The sequence below is a fragment of the Chlorocebus sabaeus genome, unplaced genomic scaffold, assembly GCF_047675955.1.
Source record: "Chlorocebus sabaeus isolate Y175 unplaced genomic scaffold, mChlSab1.0.hap1 unalloc_scaffold_464, whole genome shotgun sequence".
In the NCBI taxonomy this organism is placed as follows: domain Eukaryota; kingdom Metazoa; phylum Chordata; class Mammalia; order Primates; family Cercopithecidae; genus Chlorocebus; species Chlorocebus sabaeus.
Genome location: NW_027327775.1, coordinates 164,444 through 179,578, shown reverse-complemented (window position 1 = coordinate 179,578; position 15,135 = coordinate 164,444). Strand labels below are relative to the sequence as shown.

At 47.2% G+C, this 15,135-nt stretch overlaps 1 long non-coding RNA gene across 1 annotated transcript; it reads left to right on the top strand.

The window, feature by feature from the left end:
* Positions 1–9,553: 9,553 nt before the first annotated feature.
* On the top strand, positions 9,554–13,890 carry LOC140711281 (uncharacterized). Its single transcript, XR_012092436.1, has 2 exons — positions 9,554–10,088; positions 10,605–13,890. It is a non-coding gene; the product is annotated as an uncharacterized lncRNA (long non-coding RNA).
* Positions 13,891–15,135: the final 1,245 nt, after the last annotated feature.

The following is a 15,135-nucleotide window of genomic DNA, read 5'->3' as shown; positions in this document are numbered from 1 at the left end:
AAACAAGGCACATGTACAGGCTAAAAAAAATGTTATGTGTGATCCCCCAGAAGCCACTGAGGAACAACTCACAGGCATGGGCTAATATACTACTCTTAATGCTCAGGCTGGTCTAGATAATGTTGCCCTTACTCAAATCAAGACTTTGTTTTTAAAGGCCTAAAATAAGGTAGAGATAACAGGAAAATCTTCCCTTTCCTCTGTAAAGATTTTACAGGACACAAATGAACAATATCCAGATTTCATAGCCCGTCTTCAAAATGCTGTCTTAAAAATTGTGGGTGCTGACCTTGCTTCAAAAATTTTGTTACAAACATTGTCTTTTCAAAATGCTTATGCTGACTGTCAAAAATTGTTAAAATCATTAAAGGCCAATGGGGCCAATTTAGATAAATATATTAAAACTTGTGTTACTGTAAAGGGGCTATTTATAATGCTCAATTATTTACTGAAACTTTGTTTAAAGCCTTAAAAAAAAATAACAAACAAGGTGTTTGTTTTCAGTGTGGTAAACCTAGACATTTCAAAAAAAAAGTCATAAAAATTAAACACTTTTATCCCTCAAGGCAAAAAACTACCTTCAAAGGTGTACAAATGTTGTGGTAAAGGTCGACATTGGACAAATAAATGTCGTTTCAAAACTGATAAAAGTGGAAATTTACTGTCTCCTCTCCTGGGAAATGGGAGCCGGGGCCCACAGGCTTGGGGCCCCAACAATTTATGTCACCAGGTCTGAAAGTGTAGTTGGCTTATCAGTCTTTATAAATGAGAAATATAAAAAAGGAAAAAAATGCAGAAACTAACTAGGTTTCTTGTAATAAATCACTAAACTAGTCAAAGAACCAAAAAATACAAACCGGCGTGACTCTAAAGGATGTAAGATTATGGTTCTGCACTTGTTACATTAAAGAGCTAAAATAAATAGACGTAATATTAACAATAATAACAGTAATAATAGCCATAGTATACTAAGTACTTACTATGTGTCCACTACTGTAAAAAAATCTTCACTTACATTTAGTTCTTCCAACATCCCTTTAAGACTGACAAATTTTATAATTATTACCATTTTGTAAACAGAAAAACAGAGTTAAGACAGTTTTATAAATGTATCCAAGGTCACATAACTATTATATTTTAAAAATATGACTTTCTGTCCCCAGAGCTGACATGCTTAACCCTTTCCTCTAGACTGCTCTATAAAGTACAAAAATGGTAGTCACCCTCCTTAGAATAATCGGAGGAAAGAAAAATCAATAACTAAGTAAAAGTTGTATCTCTGCACCAAATCCAATCCCAATTTAAAGTATCCATTTAGCCTTGGATAACATCACTGTGTTTTAAAAACCAAAATCCGTTAAGTATTTTGTGGTCCACCATCTTTTACAAAGCAAATACTCTATTAAATAGTAAGTTACGAACTAAATTTCTATACCTGTAATCACCTTATTTGTTTAGTAATATTTGTTATTGACTAAATCTACATACAAGAGCAATGGCCTACAACATCAAAAAATAAATTCAAGTCCTCCTTAAGGATCTCACACCTTACCCCAGTTTCTCAGCCTTATGCGGCAACTAAGCAGAGCGCCACTGCTGACTTAACTATTACTCAGCCTTATACTTTGTCTCCTAATAGAGGACTATATAAATTAACTATTAGAGTGTGTGACCCTTTGCCAAAAGGACATGATGTTACTAATAAAATTCTTACTATGGTTCAAGTATCACAATTTATATGCCTAGAGGCAGGGGAATGTATTCTCAATAGGGAGGGTTTGGTAACACACAAAAAAACTGTTTTTTGGAAAACTTAATTTCTAATCAAAAGCCCTTATGTTCACTGCACATTAATAAAATAGTTTTTAAAGGGTTAATTAATATGGGGGTAAATATGTCTATTATTTGTTTAAATTAGTGGCCTACACAATGGAAAAAAAGACAAGTTTCAGTTATACTCACTAGCTTGGGTGTTGCTTCTGTGGTTTATCAAAACGTAGAACCTTTAACCTGTGTCGGTCCTAAAGGTCAACAAGGTCAAGTGTTTTTTTTTTATTTTTATATTGTTCCTATCAATATTAATTTTTGGGAACAAGATCTTTCACAACAATTTGCTGCTTTTTTAAACATTCCTCATATTTCCTCAACTGCCAAAAATATGATGTTCAAAATGGGCTACAATCCTTTAAACTCATAGCCACCACTCCTATTTAGGTAAAACAGTGACCATTATTTTAAAAAAATACTTAAAACTCTAAAAGAGTAAGTCAAAAAACAAATGGCCGAGAGAAATATAAAGCCACGTATTTCTGCATAAAATTCCCGTCTTTGTCTTGTCTTAGAACTATAAATGTTTACATTAAACCTAGGGAAAGTTTACAGCCTGGTCTTTCTAATCCTGCCCTTATCCCACAAAGTTAAAAATTAATGGTCATAGATCTCAAAAATTGTTTTTTCTCTATTCAGTTACAACCTCAAGATTGTAAAAAGTTTGCCTTTATTATTCCTAAATATAATAATGGACAACCCATTCAAAAATATCAGCAAAAGCTTCTTCCTCAGGGTATACTTAATAGCCCTACTATATATCAAAAATTCGTACATAGAACTTTAAATCTTGTAAAAAATCAGTTTCCAACTGTGTTAATTTATCATTGTATAGATCTTCTCTGTCCCTGTTTTTAATAATTCTCAGCCACTTTCTCAACATCAATGAAAAGTTTTACCTCAAGGTATGTTAAACAGCCCTACCTTGTGTCAAAAACTTGTCCTTTTACATCATTACAAACTCAGCTTTCTTTCTATTCACTTAATATTGCCCAAAAAAAAATTCAACTAGATTTTCCTATTCAATATTTAGGTTATACCTTAAAAGCACAAAATATTCGACCCCAAAAAATTCAAAATCGACATAATCATTTCAAAATATTAAATAACTTTCAAACAATGCGTCCTGTTTTAGAAATATAACATCTTTTTTCTATTCTAAAAAGAGACAGTCACTTGGACAACTCATGCCATTTAGCTCCTTTGACTTTACAGAAACTCCAGCTTATAAAAAAACAACTTTAACAGGCCCCTTCCTAATGTTCCCTTTTCTTTTTATTTATTTCACACTTTACATTCACCTACAGGAATAATTCATCAAACCAATCGGCCACTAAAATAAATCTTTTTGTCCAATAAAACATCTAAACACTTGGCTACTTATATCAATCGTTTAACTAAACTAATCATCAAAGGACGGCATCACTGTCAACAACTTTGGGAAGGAAATCCTTCCTTAATTATCTCTCAATTCATTCATAGTCAGATCACTTATCTTCTTGCAACTTCTGATTCTTGGCAAGAAGCTTCATCAATCTTAAGTTACAGTTTCTCCTTATCCCTCAGTACAACAGGAAAAATTGTTTGCTATTCTCATGGTCTTACTTAATTTCCCTACTACTGGTTGTAACATTGTTAGTAATTCTCAATATGCCATTTGTGTTACTTCTTATATTTCTCAGGCCACTTTACCTCTGTGTACTACTTCTCTTCAGAAATTCTTTTCTTTGTTATCCTTTACTTTGAGCCAATGGCAAGCTCCTTTATTCATCACTCATCTTTGTTCTCATTCTCAACTTTCTGGACCATTAGTTCATGGTAATACTCAAATTAATTTGTTTTTAATCGGCCACCTACATGCTACAAAACAAAAATATACTCTACATCACACTAATAGTTCTGGCCTTCAACGACAGTTTCATTTAACTCATAAACAAGCTCATTCTCTTATTCGAGCTTGTCCTTCCTGTGCTCCTTTAAACATTCCATTCTTCCATCCTGGGGTTAATCCACAAAATGTCCCTTCTTTTGGACAATTAAAATGTTCATCATACCATTAATACCTTTTCTCATTTCTGTTATTACTCATCTCTTAGTTTGTTTCCCCATCATGGACACTCCTCTTATACTTAAAACTAATAATGCCCCTACTTATGTCTCTTATAAATTACAAGTTTTCTTACAACAATACAATATTCAACATATCACCTCCCGGACAACAGTCAAGGTCAAGCCATCATTAAGCACACAAATTTAACCTTAAAAACTCAACTACTAAAACAAAAAGGGGGAAATAAGCCCCCCCACAGAAAAAAACCAGATTTTTTTAAAGGTTAACCTTTCTACCTTAATTTTTTTTAATTTTAAAGGTTCTTTTTATCTTAATTATTTTTTAAATCAATAAAGACAATTACAAGACTCCACTGTCGTAACCCATCTTTCCTCACCTCCCTCCGTGATAGTCCCCACTAACAATTTAAGAATTTGATATCCTAATAAAAAAAGTAAGTATGTTCAAGGACAAGTTCTAAAACAGGGACAGGGCTATGCTCTTGTCCTTACAGGGAGCGAACCTAAGTGGTTTCCTACAAAATAATTAAAACCCTGTTAAAAAAAAAAACTAAATTCAACATACATTTCTTCCTTTGTTAAATGTGCCTCAGCGGGGGACTTATTTCCCTTAGTAAGACTTTGTATAAATATTACACTTATATTCCCTTTCCACCCTTTTATCAGGAAGTCGCCTGGGGAGAGGCGAAAATTAAGGTTTTCACCAATGACACTACTTAAATGCCGTCCCCCTATATAGACAAAGACAATATAAAACAAAAAACAAAAATTATAAACAACACATACCAATTTAAAGTGAAAAAACTTCCAATATACATAAAAAATAGTTCTCATTGTCTCCAAAAATCACATAAAGCCTGGGTTGTTCACTATAATCATAGTCATGTAACTACTAATACTGTTATTATAATCATACTGTATATAATAATAAAACTATTCCTAGTTCTTTACCTTTTTGTCCTATTCCAAAGATTTCTCCTAATATTAAGGTACTAAAGTGACAACAATGTCAGGAAAATAAACCCCAGATTTTATTAAAATACAATAAAATACAAATAACTAAAGTGTACACGATAATTTTCAAACAAAATTTAGTCACATACCTTTAAAATAACACTAAATAAATAAAAGTATTACTACTAACAATAATAAAACCTTGGTATAACGTAAAAAAGGCCTAAATATAAAGTCATCTTTAAAAGTTGTTAACTACAGACGATGCCATTAACATTTTTGTGGGAAATATGCCCCTTAATCTTTCTAACCCAAATAACTCCTTTCATATTCAGTTATATCAAAATACCTTCTAATATATTATTACTTGTGTCTGTAAGCCCTACCTATTATTAACAAAAAATTTAACATAAAATAATAATATAAAAATTGTTCATTGTACAAATACGTGTACATTTTTGTCTTGCCTCAATCATTCCTGGTGGCACAACTTTACTGAGGATATTTATATCCTCAGGGCTCGTAAAAAAATTTGACTACCTGTTAACCTTACACAACCATGAGGGGCATCACCTCTTAAGACTTATATTTGGACTTCTCTCCAACAAACCCTCCGTGGCCTTAAACTTTTAATTGCCTCGGTGATGAGCCTTGTTGCCATCGTCTCCATTACGGCCGTAACAGGGCTCACTCTTCATCAAAACATACAAAATACTAAATTTGTACAACAATAACACAAACAATCTCACCGGTTATGACTTCAACAACAAAACATTAATTCTCAACTTACTAAAAAATTGGACAACATAAAACAACCCTTAACATGACTTAAAAATCAACTCACTGTCCTCAGTACTCAAATAACATTACAATGTAATTAAAACTCCACTCAATTTTGTGTAACGCCTGTACTTTTTAACATCTCTCAAAAATTATTAATAGGCCATACAAATATTAGTTTGGACATCCAAAAACTCACTCAAAACATTTCCAAAACATTTCGACAACAATTACATGTGTTGTCCAAAACTATAACCCTTCAGGAGCTGGGTCAGCGCCTTACTGCCTTTAACCCATAAACCCAAACAAAGACATGGATTTCTACAATCTCTAAAAGTATATTACTTTAGACACTTAAATTGGGTCTACTTCTTTTGGTAATTCAATACTCCCTCCGTCGCCTCCAAAAACAAAAATAAACAAAAAAACAAATATGGGCTACCTTTTTAAAATTAAAACAAAACAAAAAAAGGGGGGGGGGGGGAAATACAGGGGCCTTTAAAAACAGTATGCTGAGAATAGATAGGGCTCTAGGACAGTATCTCCAATTGAACTTTTAATGAACTCCCGTAGGCGCCAAGAAGGCGGGCAGATAAAGAAGAGCATAGAAACAAAGAACTGAGTAGAAGGTTACATCTGGGAAAAGAAAGTTTGTTTTGCATTGCATTCTTTCTGCTGACGTGGGGTTTATGGAGTATAAATAAAGTGAGGCGGAGGCTCTGAGCGCGGCCGCCATGTTCTCTGTGTGTCTTTGTCTTTTATGTGTTCTTTCATTCTCCACCACCCCTGGCACGGACCCCAACAGGGCTACAGCAGGCAAAGGCCTTGAGGCTTTCTGCGGCCGGCGTGCGGGGAAGGGAGCAGCCTGAGAGTGACGGAGAGTGACGCAGAGTGACGAAGGTAGACGATGCCTGACGGAGAGTGACGGAGAGTGACGGAGAGTGACGGAGAGTGACGAAGGTAGACGATGCCTGACGGAGAGCGACGGAAAGTGACGGAGAGTGACGAAGGTAGACGATGCCTGACGGAGAGCGACGGAGAGTGACGGAAAGTGACGGAGAATGAACGGAGAGTGACGGAGAATGAACGGAGAGTGACGGAAAGTGACGGAGAATGAACGGAGAGTAACGGAGAATGAACGGAGAGTGACGGAGAGCGACGGAGAGTGACGAAGGTAGACGATGCCTGACGGAGAGCGACGGAGAGTGACGGAAAGTGACGGAGAATGAACGGAGAGTGACGGAGAATGAACGGAGAGTGACGGAAAGTGACGGAGAATGAACGGAGAGCGACGGAGAGTGACGAAGGTAGACGATGCCTGACGGAAAGTGACGGAGAAAGAACAGAGTGACGGAGAATGAACGGAGAGTGACGGAAAGTGACGGAGAATGAACGGAGAGTGACGGAGAATGAACGGAGGGTGACGAAGAGTGACGGAGAGTGACGGAGAATGAACGGAGAGTGACGGAAAATGAACGGAGAGTGACGGAGAATGACGGAGAGTGACGGAGAGCGACGGAGAGCGATGGACAGTGACGGACAGTGACGAAGGTAGACGATGCCTGACGGAGAGTGACGGAGAATGAACGGAGAGTGACGGAGAATGAACGGAGAGTGACGGAAAGTGACGGAGAATGAACGGAGAGTGACGGAGAGCGACGGAGAGTGACGGAGAGCGACTGAGAGTGACGAAGGTAGACGATGCCTGACGGAGAGCGACGGAGAGTGACGGAAAGTGACGGAGAATGAACGGAGAGTGACGGAGAGCGACGGAGAGTGACGAAGGTAGACGATGCCTGCTGGAGAGTGACAGAGTGTGACGGAGAATGAACGGGAAGCGATGGAGAGCGACGGGGAGCGACGGGGAGCGATGAAGGTAGACGATGCCTGACGGAGAGTGACGGAGAATGAACGGAGAGCGACGGAGAGTGACGAAGGTAGACGATGCCTGACGGAAAGTGACGGAGAAAGAACAGAGTGACGGAGAATGAACGGAGAGTGACGGAAAGTGACGGAGAATGAACGGAGAGTGACGGAGAATGAACGGAGGGTGACGAAGAGTGACGGAGAGTGACGGAGAATGAACGGAGAGTGACGGAGAATGACGGAGAGTGACGGAGAGCGACGGAGAGCGATGGACAGTGACGGACAGTGACGAAGGTAGACGATGCCTGACGGAGAGTGACGGAGAATGAACGGAGAGTGACGGAGAATGAACGGAGAGTGACGGAAAGTGACGGAGAATGAACGGAGAGTGACGGAGAGCGACGGAGAGTGACGGAGAGCGACTGAGAGTGACGAAGGTAGACGATGCCTGACGGAGAGTGACAGAGAGTGACGGAGAATGAACGGGAAGCAATGGAGAGCGACGGGGAGCGACGGGGAGCGACGGAGAGTGAGGAAGGTAGACGATGCCTGACAGAGAGTGACGGAGAATGAACGGAGAGTGACGGGGAGCGACGGGGAGTGACGGAGAGTGACGAAGGTAGACGATGCCTGACGGAGAGTGAGGGAGAATGAATGGAGAGTGACGGAGAGTGACGGAGAGTAACGAAGGTAGAGGATGCCTGACGGATAGTGACGCAGAGTGACGGAGAATGAACGGAGAGTGACGGAGAGCGACGGAGAGTGACGAAGGTCGACGATGCCTGACGGAGAGTGACGCAGAGTGACGGAGAATGAACGGAGAGTGACGGGGAGTGACGGGGAGTGACGGGGAACGACGGAGAGTGACGAAGGTAGACGATTCCTGAAGGATAGTGACGGAGAATAACGGAGAGTGACGGAGAGCGACGGAGAGTGACGAAGGTCGACGATGCCTGACGGAGAGTGACGGAGAGTGAATGGAGAGTGACGGAGAGCGACGGAGAGCGACGGAGAGTGACGAAGGTAGACGATGCCTGACGGAGAGTGACGGAGAGTGAATGGAGAGTGACGGAGAGCGACGGAGAGTGACGAAGGTAGATGATGCCTGACGGAGAGTGACGGAGAATGAACGGAGAGTGACGGGGAGCGACGGAGAGCGACGGAGAGTGACGGAGAGTGACGGAGAGTGACGGAGAATGAACGGAGAGTGACGGAGAGCGACGGAGAGTGACGAAGGTAGACGATTCCTGAAGGATAGTGACGGAGAATAACGGAGAGTGACGGAGAGCGACGGAGAGTGACGAAGGTCGACGATGCCTGACGGAGAGTGACGGAGAGTGAATGGAGAGTGACGGAGAGCGACGGAGAGCGACGGAGAGTGACGAAGGTAGACGATGCCTGACGGAGAGTGACGGAGAGTGAATGGAGAGTGACGGAGAGCGACGGAGAGTGACGAAGGTAGATGATGCCTGACGGAGAGTGACGGAGAATGAACGGAGAGTGACGGGGAGCGACGGAGAGCGACGGAGAGTGACGGAGAGTGACGGAGAGTGACGGAGAATGAACGGAGAGTGACGGAGAGCGACGGAGAGTGACGAAGGTAGACGATTCCTGAAGGATAGTGACGGAGAATAACGGAGAGTGACGGAGAGCGACGGAGAGTGACGAAGGTCGACGATGCCTGACGGAGAGTGACGGAGAGTGAATGGAGAGTGACGGAGAGCGACGGAGAGCGACGGAGAGTGACGAAGGTAGACGATGCCTGACGGAGAGTGACGGAGAGTGAATGGAGAGTGACGGAGAGCGACGGAGAGTGACGAAGGTAGATGATGCCTGACGGAGAGTGACGGAGAATGAACGGAGAGTGACGGGGAGCGACGGAGAGCGACGGAGAGTGACGGAGAGTGACGGAGAGTGACGGAGAATGAACGGAGAGTGACGGGGAGCGACGGGGAGTGACGGAGAGTGACGAAGGTAGACGATGCCTGACGGAGAGTGACGGAGAATGAATGGAGAGTGACGGAGAGCGACGGAGAGTGACGAAGGTAGACGATGCCTGACGGAGAGTGACGGAGAATGAACGGAGAGTGACGGGGAGTGACGGGGAGTGACGGGGAGCGACGGAGAGTGACGAAGGTAGACGATTCCTGAAGGATAGTGACGGAGAATAACGGAGAGTGACGGAGAGCGACGGAGAGTGACGAAGGTCGACGATGCCTGACGGAGAGTGACGGAGAGTGAATGGAGAGTGACGGAGAGCGACGGAGAGCGACGGAGAGTGACGAAGGTAGATGATGCCTGACGGAGAGTGACGGAGAATGAACGGAGAGTGACGGGGAGCGACGGAGAGCGACGGAGAGTGACGGAGAGTGACGGAGAGTGACGGAGAATGAACGGAGAGTGACGGGGAGCGACGGGGAGTGACGGAGAGTGACGAAGGTAGACGATGCCTGACGGAGAGTGACGGAGAATGAATGGAGAGTGACGGAGAGCGACGGAGAGTGACGAAGGTCGACGATGCCTGACGGAGAGTGACGGAGAGTGAATGGAGAGTGACGGAGAGCGACGGAGAGCGACGGAGAGTGACGAAGGTAGATGATGCCTGACGGAGAGTGACGGAGAATGAACGGAGAGTGACGGGGAGCGACGGGGAGCGACGGAGAGTGACGGAGAGTGACGGAGAGTGACGGAGAATGAACGGAGAGTGACGGGGAGCGACGGGGAGTGACGGAGAGTGACGAAGGTAGACGATGCCTGACGGAGAGTGACGGAGAATGAATGGAGAGTGACGGAGAGCGACGGAGAGTGACGAAGGTAGACGATGCCTGACGGAGAGTGACGGAGAATGAACGGAGAGCGACGGGGAGCGACGGAGAGTGAAGAAGGTAGACGATTCCTGACGGAGAGTGACGGGGAGTGACGGGGAGCGACGGAGAGTGACGAAGGTAGACGATTCCTGACGGAGAATGATGGAGAATGAATGGAGAGTGACGGAGAGCGACGGAGAGTGACGGAGAGTGACGAAGGTAGACGATGCCTGACGGATAGTGACGGAGAGTGACGGAGAATGAATGGAGAGCGACGAAGAGCGACGGAGAGTGACGAAGGTAGACGATGCCTGACGGAGAAGAGCCCAGCGGAGCCGAAGGGCGGCGGAGAGCGACGGAAAGTGGCGAGAATGGACGGACAGGGACGGGGACTGACGGATACTGACGAAGAGTCACGGAAATTATCCGAGGGCGACCAAGTGGAAGGCGAACTGGTGAGCTGAAGCAGGCCGAGCCTAATCGGAGATGACGGAAAGTGACGGAGAGGAACGAGGAGTAACGAGGGGTGACGAAAAGAGCCGAAGCGGTTGAAGGCGAAGAGCTGAGTGACGGAAGACCGCAGAGGTGAGCTGGTGCGCTGCGGCGGCCCTTCCCCGAACGGGCGGGACCCCACGGAGTTCCCAGCCGGGTAGGACGCGAGCGAGGGAGGGCGTGGAGGGCCGTGGGTCCGCCTGCCCTGAGGCCGCAGGGCTGGCACCGAGGGGACCGCGGGGGAGGCGCACCGCGGCCCCCTGGCGGCCTCTGCGCGGAGCCCAAGCCCGTGTTCTGCGCCCCTCTGCGGGCCACGGCGCCCAACCCGGCCCCGGACGCGCACCTGCGGCTCCAGCCAGCGCCCGGGCCCGCCAGGCTGAGGAGCGGCGGAGGCTCGCGGCCCCCGGACCCCAGGCCGCGTCCCCGGAGCCCGGCCGAGCCCGAGTGGGGCCCTCGTGCGGACCGAGAGGGCGGCGGAGGGACCCACGGAGCCCGGCCCAGCCCGCACCGCGCCTGCTGCTGCCACCCGCGGCTGCCTTGGCCCAACCCCGTTCCCGCAGCGGCCCAGCCCCGGGGGGAGCCGGCCCGGGGACGCCCGACCCTGCGCGAGCTGCGGGGCCTGGACGGGGCTGCGCGGCGGGGCTGGCGCGGCGCGCTCGCTCCTCTCCCTCCCTCTCTCCCTAGGGCTCTGTTCCCTCCTGTGGCGCAGTGGACAAAGCACGGAGTTGCCCATGCTGGCCGTCTTCAGGGCGCAGGTCGGTGGGACTGAGCACATTGGCGTGGTGCGCCCGGCACCACCGTCTGGCTGCAGAACGTTCGCATCTTTCCATGAACAGCTCTCCACTCCGCCTCCCCCAGCCCGTGACAGCCTCCCTTCCACGTTTCGTCTCTCAGTTGGACCTGCTAGGCACTGAGGTCGCCTCGGTGCTGAGACCTCCTCGGTGCTGAGGTCGCCTCGGTGCTGAGACCTCCTCGGTGCTGAGACCTCCTAGGTACTGAGACCTCCTCGGTGCTGAGACCTCCTAGGTCCTGAGACCTCCTAGGTCCTGAGACCTCCTAGGTGCTGAGGTCGCCTCGGTGCTGAGACCTCCTAGGTACTGAGGTCGCCTCGGTGCTGAGACCTCCTCGGTGCTGAGACCTCCTAGGTACTGAGCCCTCCTCGGTGCTGAGACCTCCTAGGTACTGAGCCCTCCTCGGTGCTGAGACCTCCTAGGTGCTGAGGTCGCCTCGGTGCTGAGACCTCCTAGGTACTGAGACCTCCTCGGTGCTGAGACCTTCTAGGTACTGAGCCCTCCTCGGTGCTGAGACCTCCTAGGTGCTGAGGTCGCCTCGGTACTGAGACCTCCTCGGTGCTGAGACCTCCTAGGTACTGAGACCTCCTAGGTACTGAGCCCTCCTCGGTGCTGAGGTCGCCTCGGTACTGAGACCTCCTCGGTGCTGAGACCTCCTAGGTACTGAGACCTCCTCGGTGCTGAGGTCGCCTCGGTACTGAGACCTCCTCGGTGCTGAGACCTCCTAGGTACTGAGCCCTCCTCGGTGCTGAGGTCGCCTCGGTGCTGAGACCTCCTAGGTACTGAGGTCTCCTAGGCACGGAGATCTCTGAGGTACTGAGACCTCCTAGGTACTGAGACCTCCTCGGTGCTGAGGTCGCCTCGGTGCTGACACCTCCTAGGTACTGAGGTCTCCTAGGTACTGAGGTCTCCTAGGCACTGAGATCTCCTAGGTACTGAGACCTCCTAGGTACTGAGACCTCCTCGGTACTGAGGTCGCCTCAGTGCTGAGACCTCCTAGGTACTGAGACCTTCTAGGTACTGAGACCTCCTCGGTGCTGAGGTCGCCTCGGTGTTGTGACCATTACTGGTTCTCTCATATGGGTCAAGTTCCCTGAACTTCTCTGTGCCTCAGTTTCCTTGGCAGAAGAACAGGGACAGTAAATGTACCCGTCTGTGTGAGTGTTCAGGGCTGGGCTTCACTGAAAACTACCTTTCCACAGTCCTGGAGGCTGAGGTCTGAGAGCAAGGTGTCCTCGGTCAGGCTGGCTCCTCCCGAAGCCCCTCTCCTTGGCTTGCGGACGCCATCTGGCGTGTGCTTATAGGGGCTTTCCCTGTGCCCAAGTTGCTTTAGGGCGCACCCTGACAGCCTCGTTCTAACACTTTGAGGCCAAGTACACTCACATCCTGAGGCACTGGGGTTAGGGCTTCAACACCTACCTCCGAGACTGGGAGACGATAAATTCCTGTTGACGTACCCACCCGGCTTCTGGGCACTGGTTACAGAAGCCCCAGGAAACCAGCCCACAGACACAGCGGTCCCTCCACTTGGCTCTGATCCAGAGTGAAGCCACTGTGGACTGCCAGCCTTTGGGGATATGAATGCCCGATGGGAAGGAATTCTTTGTACCACATCGTTGCCTTCATGTAACTCTGAAGTTGTGTCAAAATAAACATTAATGAAAATTCTCAGCAAAAGCCATATATATTCTTGCCAGGGCGACACACCAGCTCATGACTGTATCGCTTCCTTTGTTTTGGGCTCAATGTTATGAACTGGGTACAGGAACGCCTGCCATTTACCTTGGGCCTCCCAAAAGCCCAGACAAGCACAGGCAACAAAAAGCAAAAAGAGACAAATGGTCCAACATTGAGGTTAAACATTTCTGCACGTGAAACAACAGTGTAAAAGAGGACGGCCTCTTTGCCAGTGGAGACACTGGAAGGCATCAATCTCCTGCTGGTCCCTGGGCAATGGACTGTCTCGGTGTAAAACCCAGTTGTGTGTTCTATTTACTGAGATAGGAGAAAACCGCCTTAGGGCTGGAGGTGAGCTGTGCGTGCCATGTTTGTTTTTGCACATCAAGGCACGGCACCTTTCCTTAAACTTATTTATGACACAGAGATCTTTGTTCGCATGATTTCCTGCTGACCCTCTACCCGCTATTACCCTATTGTCCTGCCACTTCCCCCTCTCCCCTCTCCGGGATGGTAAAGAGATAATGATCAATAAATACTGAGGGAACTCAGAGACCGGTGCAGGTGCCGGAGCGCGTCCTCCGTATGCTGAGCGCTGGTCCCCTGGGCCCACTTTTCTTTCTCTATACGTTGTCTCTGTGTCTCTTTCTTTTCTCAGTCCCGTCCCACCTGATGAGAAACGCCCACAGGTGCCGAAGGGCAGGCCACCCCTTCACATATAATGAAATAGGAATCAGCCCTAAAAAGGAAGGAATGGTGACACAGGCCACCACACGGACTCACCTGTGGGTAACGAGATAAACCAGACACAAAAGCGCTGTGTGACCCCACTCCTACGAGGTCTCTGGAGGACTCAAATCCATAGACACAGACAGTAGAATGGTGGGTGCCAGGGGCTGGGGGAGGGGGAATGGGGCGCCCTTGTTCGATGAGGACGGAGTTTCTGTTTCGTAAGATGAAGAAGTTGTAAATATCTGTTGTACAACAATGCGTATATGATTAACACGGCTGAATTGTATCCTTGAAAATAGTTTAAAGGGGCCGGGCGCGGTGGCTCACGCCTGTGATCCCAGCACTTTGGGAGGCCGAGGCGGGTGGATCACCTGAGGTCAGGAGATCCAGACCGTCTTGGCCAACATGGTGAAACCCCGTCTCTACTAAAATACAAGAAAATTAGCTGGCCGTGGTGGCACAGGCCTGTAATCCCAGCTACGTGGGAGGCTGAGGCAGGGGAATCGCTTGAACCCGGGAGGTGGAGGTTGAAGTGAGCTGAGGTCGCACCACTGCACTCCAGCCTGGGCAACAGAGCAAGACTCTGTCTTAAAAAAAAAAAAAAAAAAAAAAAAAGGAGTTGGAAGGGTTAACTTTATATCATCTGGTTTTTACCTCCAGTAAACAAAATAAAAGCTGAGTGTGGTAGCTTACCCCTGTAATCTCAGCACTTTGGGAGGCCAAAGCAGGATTACTTGAGCTCAGAAGTTTGAGACCAGCCTGGACAACATGGTGAGACCCCATCTCTGCTATTAAAAAAAAAAAAAAAAAAAACCCTGTCTCTAAAAATACAAAAAATTAGCCAGGTGTGGTGATGGGAGCCTGTGATCCCAGCAACTGCGGACGCTGAGGCAGGACAATAGCTTGAACCCGGGAGGCAGAGGTTGCAGTGAGCTGAGATCACGCCACTGCACTCCAGCCTGGGCAGCAAGAGTGAAACGCCATGTCCAATAATAATAATAATAATAATAATAATAATAATAAATAAGGTAAAGTGCCTCAGGGTGAAGAATCTGGATACCGCTTGACTGAAGGCCACCTGGGGGCCACTTCGGCCCTAGTTTCTGTGGTTTATGGCCTGTGGTGTCTTCCCTTCCCCA